The 9,804-nt window shown below is 41.1% G+C and overlaps 3 non-coding genes across 3 annotated transcripts; all 3 read left to right on the forward strand.

Annotated features, from left to right (window-relative positions):
- The first annotated feature begins 2,281 nt into the window (after positions 1-2,281).
- LOC139579843 (U1 spliceosomal RNA) lies at positions 2,282-2,445 on the forward strand. Its single transcript, XR_011675858.1, has one exon. It is a non-coding gene; the product is annotated as a U1 spliceosomal RNA (small nuclear RNA).
- Positions 2,446-5,616: 3,171 nt separating this feature from the next.
- On the forward strand, positions 5,617-5,780 carry LOC139579938 (U1 spliceosomal RNA). The gene has a single exon (XR_011675946.1). It is a non-coding gene; the product is annotated as a U1 spliceosomal RNA (small nuclear RNA).
- A 3,240-nt stretch (positions 5,781-9,020) lies between these two features.
- On the forward strand, positions 9,021-9,184 carry LOC139579950 (U1 spliceosomal RNA). The gene has a single exon (XR_011675957.1). It is a non-coding gene; the product is annotated as a U1 spliceosomal RNA (small nuclear RNA).
- The last annotated feature ends 620 nt before the right edge of the window (positions 9,185-9,804 follow it).

Raw genomic sequence — 9,804 nt, forward strand, 5'->3', positions numbered from 1 at the left:
AAACTTCAATAATGGTAGTGTAACGACCCTGGGTTTATAAGCACGGAAATCGACTCTGCCGCATGAGCATGCTTTTGCGGCACAGTCGATAGCGCCCTGGACTTCGGGCTGGAAGGTCGAGGGTTCGAGACCTGCTCCCTGCTGTTTTATTACAGTATTTCATGTACATTAAGAAGTTTCTCGTAGTGACTGAGTATACCGAATGGAAGGAGTAGGCCGGAAAATACAATGTTTGGGTAAGTTTCTCTTGAGGATACATATTTAGATGGGAGTTGGCTACCCAACCCCCCAGCCTACCCAAAGGCCGACAGATGGTGATATTGAGTCGTTTTATATTACCATCCAAAGGGAATGTATGCAGCTAACATATATATATTTTTTTTAAACATTTATTTAACCTTTATTTCAAATCTAATTTTATTGGTCACATACACATGTTATTGTGGGTGTAGCAAAACAGCCTCCTCTTCCTCGTATCCTGATGACTAGCTGAAAAGACGGGCTACACAGCCTCCTCTTCCTCGTATCCTGATGACTAGCTGAAAAGACGGGCTACACAGCCTCCTCTTCCTAGTATCCTGATGACTAGCTGAAAAGATGGGCTACACAGCCTCCTCTTTCTCGTATCCTGATGACTAGCTGAAAAGACGGGCTACACAGCCTCCTCTTCCTAGTATCCTGATGACTAGCTGAAAAGACGGGCTACACAGCCTCCTCTTCCTAGTATCCTGATGACTAGCTGAAAAGACGGGCTACACAGCCTCCTCTTCCTAGTATCCTGATGGCTAATGTCCAATCGACAGAAATGGTCCAATTCACGCACTTAACAAGAAAACATCCCTGGTCATCCCTACTGCCTCTAATCTGGCAGACTCACTTTTATTTTATTTATCTGTTATTTTACCAGGTAAGTTGACTGAGAACACATTCTCATTTACAGCAACGGCCTGGCGAATAGTTACAGGGGAGAGGGGGATGAATGAGCCAATTGTAAACTAGGGATTATTAGGTAACCATTTTGAGGGCCAGATTGGGAATTTAGCTAGGACACCGGGGTTAACACCCCTACTCTTACAATAAGTGCCATGGGATCTTTAATGACCTCAGAGTCAGGACACCCGTTTTAACGTCCCATCCGAAAGACAGCACCCTACCTGGGGTATTGGGATATTTTTTAGACCAGAGGAAAGAGTGCCTCCTACTGGCCCTTCAACACCACTTCCAGCATCATCTGGTCTCCCATCCAGGGACTGACCAGGACCAACCCTGGTTAGCTTCAGAAGCAAGCCAGCAGTGGGATGCAGGGTGGTATGCTGCTGGCAAAACACAAATGCTTTGTTTCTGAATAATGTCTGAGTGTTGGAGTGTGCTCCTGGCAATCCATAAATTAAGTTTGCTTAATATAAGGAATTTGAAATTATTAATACTTTTGATACTTGAGTATATTTAAATCCTGACTTTCACTTTTACTTGATTCATTTCCTATTAAGGCATCTTTACTTTTACTCAAGTATGACAATTGGGTACTTTTTCCACCGCTGAACAATTGTAAAACGTTAGTAGTATCTTTATCCATTGTCCAACTGTTGCATTTATCAGAATTGTTTTTAAACCTTTTAATTAACAATTTCGATGACTCTTGCTCATTCAGTATTTTTCCCAGCAGATTGTACACTTCTCTTGTATTATCAGGGAGCAACTGACTTTTATTTTTAACAGTAACATTCTTTCAGTTTACCAATTTGTTAAGAGGTGGTGTGGTTGAACTACAATACTCTGTTATTCTAACGCTTTATCAGCCCTCCCTGTTTCAATGTGCCTGCATGGGTGGCTGTGTGGGACTGGGGAATGTGGCCACTAGTGGTCTATAGTGGAATTGCAGTCTGGCTTTCGAAGACAAAAGAACCACGAGACGAGAAAAGCTAAATAAAATCACAAATTCCATTCACTTGGCTTTGTGTGTGTTTCAGAATAGTTTTGGATCTACTCATGGACATTTCTAATCATTTATTATAGTTTCAGCTATCAGACACGTTTAATAAAAATGTTTTTTAATTATAATTTATACAGAATTGCATCCTGGGAAAAGGGCGAAACACTCATCTTTTACGAGTAAAATAACAGTTCAAACGTGTTTTCACCTTTCCACCTACAAGCAGATAAAATAACACTGAACGTCCATTTCAATTATTTGCTTTTCTCTCAATAGCCGCGGTGCTAAAACCATTAGCTTAAAACGTTCGCCCTGGAATGACTATCCCACATTGATCGTGTACAACTCATACTTACCTGGCAAGGGAGACACCGTGATCAAGAAGGCGGTTCACCCAGGGCGAGGCTCAGCCATTGCACTCCGGCTGTGCTGACCCCTGCGAATTTCTCAAATGTGGAAATCTCGATTGCATAATTTCTGGTAGTGGGGGACTGCGTTCGCGCTCTCCCCTGATTTTATTGTTAAAGAAATCCTCCGGTGCAACTTGTATAGCCTTTGTTGAAGTAAGCTAAGCTTTTACATATAGATATCAAGTTTATTTACAATTTGGTGTTTGTATTTGTAGTAGCTCTGCTGTTTAATCAACAGAGTTTATCGATGTCCATCGCTTTGGTCGGTGCTGTATCCGATTCATGTGCTGTTTTCTACTGTTACAAATATGTGGAACATTGAACTGTTTGTCAATTGTCAATATTAGCACAATTCATGAAAATGGTATGCTGTTATGTTTGGTTCAATTTACTTGCTTTTGAGACTCAGTTTTAAGACATTAACTTTATATACTTTACCATAATAAACTCAAAGCTTAGCAGGGTCGGGACTGGTTAGTACATGGATGGGAGACTGCGTGGAAATAGTAAGGCGCTGTACATTTTTACAGATTTTGTCCAGTAGGAGGCGCTGTGTCCCCGTTGTAACAGGCACACTTCTGCCAGATGGTGTACCGTCTCTGCTGCTGTGTGTTGTTTTGTAAAATAAACGTTGTGAACTCCGAGAAAGGCTTGAATCACAGAGGGACGTTAGGGAATGTCTTTGTTTTTACAGAGACATGGCTTACGGAGAATTCACTCGACTCTGCTATTCAACCAGACAGCTTTTCAGTTTTCTGTAGCGATCGAAATGTGGCTTCTGGTAAGAGCAGGGGGAGGTGTATGCTTCGTCATCAACAATTCCTGGTTTACCGAAGTTGAAAACATACTCAGCTCCTGTTTACCCGACCTTGAGTTTCTGATGCTAAATACCGACCCCACTATATACCAAGTTAATTCACGTGTGTTATTATCATAGCTGTGTACAAGTTTGTTTCTTATTTTTATTTATTGTGTTTTTGTTCTACCTTATGTAATTTTTAGTATTACATTGTTATTCATTACTGCATTGTTGGGTTTAGAGCTTGCAAGAAAGGCATTTACTGAACTTGTGCACGTGACATTAAAACTTTACTGTAAAATAAATGTAATCAAGTTATGTCTATAAGTTAGTCACACAGGATAGCTCAAACAGCATTGGCCCGATTTTGACGAAACTTTGGTGAATGATGCGTCTTGCCATAGAGATCCGGCATTCATTAAATCATACTGATTGACCAGATGGTGGCGCTGTAACAAGAGATTGAAAATGCAAACTTTGAAAGCTCACCACCCTCAACACGTTTTACCTAAAGTCACAAAATTTGTTACATTGATTCCTCTCCTCACATGGAACAAATTTGCCTTAAGAACCCATAAGGTCCACCCTGATGTATTTTCCGCCATTTAGAACATTTAGTAAAAAACACTTAAAACGCTACTCTTCTGGCACTGAATGACTGATATAACAGAATTATATCTACGAGGATATGAATGAACTTTGAACTTCAGAGAGTTGGCTTAACTAACGTTGGACCAGAGCTACCTAACGTTGGACCAGAGCTACCTAACGTTGGACCAGAGCTAACTAACGTTGGACCAGAGCTAACTAACGTTGGACCAGAGCTACCTAACGTTGGACCAGAGCTACCTAACGTTGGACCAGAGCTACCTAATGTTGGACCAGAGCTACCTAACGTTGGACCAGAGCTACCTAACGTTGGACCAGAGCTAACTAACGTTGGACCAGAGCTACCTAACGTTGGACCAGAGCTACCTAACGTTGGACCAGAGCTAGCCCTTGGTCATGACTCTCAGTTCCATTACATTACACATAATGCCGCCTTGAGTTTTCGAGAGCTAGACAGACCAGAGCTATCTAGCATGATAGCTAGCTAACAAGCTTGTGCAGTTGCACCAGAATTCAAATAAAAACACGTCTTAGATTTTTGTAGTTAATAAATTCAATGTGAAACGTGATAACTATAGTATCCTTAACTAGTATTGAAAAAGTGTATCCATTGTTCTCTTATTAAAAATCTCTCTCCCTAATTTCTGAATCACGCCTGTAACGTCAGTAGCTACAGTAGACTATGCTTTGGTGGGAGGGGCAGGTAGCCTACATACACACATTAGCTGGCAGGCAGACACTGGGTGATGTTGAGGGCTTTGCATAAATGCTTCGTTGCGTTTTTAGTTGAATTTGGGAAAAAATGCCCGGAATGTAAAATAACGTTATTAACCAGTTCCCATGTTTTTCAAATAATGGTTTGTTTTCAGGAACATTATAAATCACTTTCGTTCCCTGTTCTGGTTCTGTTCCGCAGAAAAGGTCATTATTTTCTGTCATGTTCCCTGAACCTGTTCCAACCCCTGTATCCTACGACACACACACACACACACACACTTATCCCTGTTCTAAGAGTTGATCTAGCAACGCGCATGCCCCGCCCTCCAGAGGATCTGTCTTTTTCAACCATCTATTTCCCGTGTTTGAGGGGTGCAAATTCCACTTGTCACTTGACTTAAAATCTCACTTGGATTGCTATAAATTTACTCATGCTACTCTTTTATACTCCTACTTGTGCCTGTCGTTTCTTACCATTAACGTTACGGACCGCCGCCATTTTTGTAATGACCTGTCTAACACACCCCAGTAATGGCTGACATGGGTTCAATAGGATACGTTGGCTTTCCGTTCAATCTATAAGAACGCTAAAGTTTAGTCAGGTATTTAACGCACAGTCTCGACATTTACACCACAAGAAAGAGTAGAAACTAACTCCATCAGCGCTCCCTGTTTCAATGTGCTTGCATGGGTGGCTGTGTGGGACAGCCACTAGTGGCCACTAGTGGACTATAGTGGAATTGCAGTCTGGCTTTTCTCTCGAAGACAAAAGAACCACGAGACGAGAAAGGCTAAATAAAATCACAAATTCCATTCACTTGGCTTTATGTGTGTTCCAGAATAGTTTTGGATGTACTCAGGGACATTTCTAATAATTTGTTATAGTTTCAGCTATCAGACACGTTTACTAAAAAAAAAGTTATGGTAATTTATACAGAATTGCATCCTGGGAAAAGGGCGAAACACTCATCTTTTACGAGTAAAATAACAGTTCAAACGTGTTTTCACCTTTCCACCTACAAGCAGATAAAATAACACTGAACGTCCATTTCAATTATTTGCTTTTCTCTCAATAGCCGCGGTGCTAAAACCATTAGCTTAAAACGTTCGCCCTGGAATGACTATCCCACTTTGATCGTGTACAACTCATACTTACCTGGCAAGGGAGATACCGTGATCAAGAAGGCGGTTCACCCAGGGCGAGGCTCAGCCATTGCACTCCGGCTGTGCTGACCCCTGCGAATTTCTCAAATGTGGAAATCTCGATTGCATAATTTCTGGTAGTGGGGGACTGCGTTCGCGCTCTCCCCTGATTTTATTGTTAAAGAAATCCTCCGGTGCGACTTGTATAGCCTTTGTTGAAGTAAGCTAAGCTTTTACATATAGATATCAAGTTTATTTACAATTTGGTGTTTGTATTTGTAGTAGCTCTGCTGTTTAATCAACAGAGTTTATCGATGTCCATCGCTTTGGTCGGTGCTGTATCCGATTCATGTGCTGTTTTCTACTGTTACAAATATGTGGAACATTGAACTGTTTGTCAATTGTCAATATTAGCACAATTCATGAAAATGGTATGCTGTTATGTTTGGTTCAATTTACTTGCTTTTGAGACTCAGTTTTAAGACATTAACTTTATATACTTTACCATAATAAACTCAAAGCTTAGCAGGGTCGGGACTGGTTAGTACATGGATGGGAGACTGCGTGGAAATAGTAAGGCGCTGTACATTTTTACAGATTTTGTCCAGTAGGAGGCGCTGTGTCCCCGTTGTAACAGGCACACTTCTGCCAGATGGTGTACCGTCTCTGCTGCTGTGTGTTGTTTTGTAAAATAAACGTTGTGAACTCCGAGAAAGGCTTGAATCACAGAGGGACGTTAGGGAATGTCTTTGTTTTTACAGAGACATGGCTTACGGAGAATTCACTCGACTCTGCTATTCAACCAGACAGCTTTTCAGTTTTCTGTAGCGATCGAAATGTGGCTTCTGGTAAGAGCAGGGGGAGGTGTATGCTTCGTCATCAACAATTCCTGGTTTACCGAAGTTGAAAACATACTCAGCTCCTGTTTACCCGACCTTGAGTTTCTGATGCTAAATACCGACCCCACTATATACCAAGTTAATTCACGTGTGTTATCATCATAGCTGTGTACAAGTTTGTTTCTTATTTTTATTTATTGTGTTTTTGTTCTACCTTATGTAATTTTTAGTATTACATTGTTATTCATTACTGCATTGTTGGGTTTAGAGCTTGCAAGAAAGGCATTTACTGAACTTGTGCACGTGACATTAAAACTTTACTGTAAAATAAATGTAATCAAGTTATGTCTATAAGTTAGTCACACAGGATAGCTCAAACAGCATTGGCCCGATTTTGACGAAACTTTGGTGAATGATGCGTCTTGCCATAGAGATCCGGCATTCATTAAATCATACTGATTGACCAGATGGTGGCGCTGTAACAAGAGATTGAAAATGCAAACTTTGAAAGCTCACCACCCTCAACACGTTTTACCTAAAGTCACAAAATTTGTTACATTGATTCCTCTCCTCACATGGAACAAATTTGCCTTAAGAACCCATAAGGTCCACCCTGATGTATTTTCCGCCATTTAGAACATTTAGTAAAAAACACTTAAAACGCTACTCTTCTGGCACTGAATGACTGATATAACAGAATTATATCTACGAGGATATGAATGAACTTTGAACTTCAGAGAGTTGGCTTAACTAACGTTGGACCAGAGCTACCTAACGTTGGACCAGAGCTACCTAACGTTGGACCAGAGCTAACTAACGTTGGACCAGAGCTAACTAACGTTGGACCAGAGCTACCTAACGTTGGACCAGAGCTACCTAACGTTGGACCAGAGCTACCTAATGTTGGACCAGAGCTAACTAACGTTGGACCAGAGCTACCTAACGTTGGACCAGAGCTACCTAATGTTGGACCAGAGCTACCTAACGTTGGACCAGAGCTACCTAACGTTGGACCAGAGCTAACTAACGTTGGACCAGAGCTACCTAACGTTGGACCAGAGCTACCTAACGTTGGACCAGAGCTAGCCCTTGGTCATGACTCTCAGTTCCATTACATTACACATAATGCCGCCTTGAGTTTTCGAGAGCTAGACAGACCAGAGCTATCTAGCATGATAGCTAGCTAACAAGCTTGTGCAGTTGCACCAGAATTCAAATAAAAACACGTCTTAGATTTTTGTAGTTAATAAATTCAATGTGAAACGTGATAACTATAGTATCCTTAACTAGTATTGAAAAAGTGTATCCATTGTTCTCTTATTAAAAATCTCTCTCCCTAATTTCTGAATCACGCCTGTAACGTCAGTAGCTACAGTAGACTATGCTTTGGTGGGAGGGGCAGGTAGCCTACATACACACATTAGCTGGCAGGCAGACACTGGGTGATGTTGAGGGCTTTGCATAAATGCTTCGTTGCGTTTTTAGTTGAATTTGGGAAAAAATGCCCGGAATGTAAAATAACGTTATTAACCAGTTCCCATGTTTTTCAAATAATGGTTTGTTTTCAGGAACATTATAAATCACTTTCGTTCCCTGTTCTGGTTCTGTTCCGCAGAAAAGGTCATTATTTTCTGTCATGTTCCCTGAACCTGTTCCAACCCCTGTATCCTACGACACACACACACACACACACACACACACTTATCCCTGTTCTAAGAGTTGATCTAGCAACGCGCATGCCCCGCCCTCCAGAGGATCTGTCTTTTTCAACCATCTATTTCCCGTGTTTGAGGGGTGCAAATTCCACTTGTCACTTGACTTAAAATCTCACTTGGATTGCTATAAATTTACTCATGCTACTCTTTTATACTCCTACTTGTGCCTGTCGTTTCTTACCATTAACGTTACGGACCGCCGCCATTTTTGTAATGACCTGTCTAACACACCCCAGTAATGGCTGACATGGGTTCAATAGGATACGTTGGCTTTCCGTTCAATCTATAAGAACGCTAAAGTTTAGTCAGGTATTTAACGCACAGTCTCGACATTTACACCACAAGAAAGAGTAGAAACTAACTCCATCAGCGCTCCCTGTTTCAATGTGCTTGCATGGGTGGCTGTGTGGGACAGCCACTAGTGGCCACTAGTGGACTATAGTGGAATTGCAGTCTGGCTTTTCTCTCGAAGACAAAAGAACCACGAGACGAGAAAGGCTAAATAAAATCACAAATTCCATTCACTTGGCTTTATGTGTGTTCCAGAATAGTTTTGGATGTACTCAGGGACATTTCTAATAATTTGTTATAGTTTCAGCTATCAGACACGTTTAATAAAAAAAAAGTTATGGTAATTTATACAGAATTGCATCCTGGGAAAAGGGCGAAACACTCATCTTTTACGAGTAAAATAACAGTTCAAACGTGTTTTCACCTTTCCACCTACAAGCAGATAAAATAACACTGAACGTCCATTTCAATTATTTGCTTTTCTCTCAATAGCCGCGGTGCTAAAACCATTAGCTTAAAACGTTCGCCCTGGAATGACTATCCCACTTTGATCGTGTACAACTCATACTTACCTGGCAAGGGAGATACCGTGATCAAGAAGGCGGTTCACCCAGGGCGAGGCTCAGCCATTGCACTCCGGCTGTGCTGACCCCTGCGAATTTCTCAAATGTGGAAATCTCGATTGCATAATTTCTGGTAGTGGGGGACTGCGTTCGCGCTCTCCCCTGATTTCACTGTAAAAGTAAAGTTTCGTTGCGGCGGATTCAGCTTAATTGAAGTGAAATAAGCTTCGACATGTCAATCTATAGCTTCTTTACAGGTTGTCCTTTATATTTGGGAATTCTGCTTTGCCTACTGAAATTGTCAGCCTCTTCCTGGTTTTAGCTTTTGTAGTAGCTCTGCTGTTTAGAGATCCAATAATCAACAGAGCTTGTCGATGTCCATCTATTTGGTCGGTGCTGTATCTGATTAATGTGCTGTTTTCTACTGTTAAATACAACTGATTTTAGCATAATTAATACAAATTGTAGGCTGCTATGTTTGGTTCAATTTACTTGCTTTTGAGACTCAGTTTATTTATTTTTTTACTTTATATACTTACTCATAATAAACTCAAAGCTTAGCAGGGTCGGGACAGGTTAGTACTTGGATGGGAGACCGTGTTGGAATGCACTGTAAACTTTTACTGATTTTGTCCAGTAGGAGGCGCTGTGTCCCCGTTGTAACAGGCACACTTCTGCCAGATGGTGTACCGTCTCTGCTGCTGTGTGTTGTTTTCTAAGAACAATAACATACTGTTACTAACAATATACTTTTAGAAATATTTGCAGCAGTTAACAACGTAAGT

This window comes from Salvelinus alpinus, chromosome 6 (assembly GCF_045679555.1).
Source record: "Salvelinus alpinus chromosome 6, SLU_Salpinus.1, whole genome shotgun sequence".
In the NCBI taxonomy this organism is placed as follows: domain Eukaryota; kingdom Metazoa; phylum Chordata; class Actinopteri; order Salmoniformes; family Salmonidae; genus Salvelinus; species Salvelinus alpinus.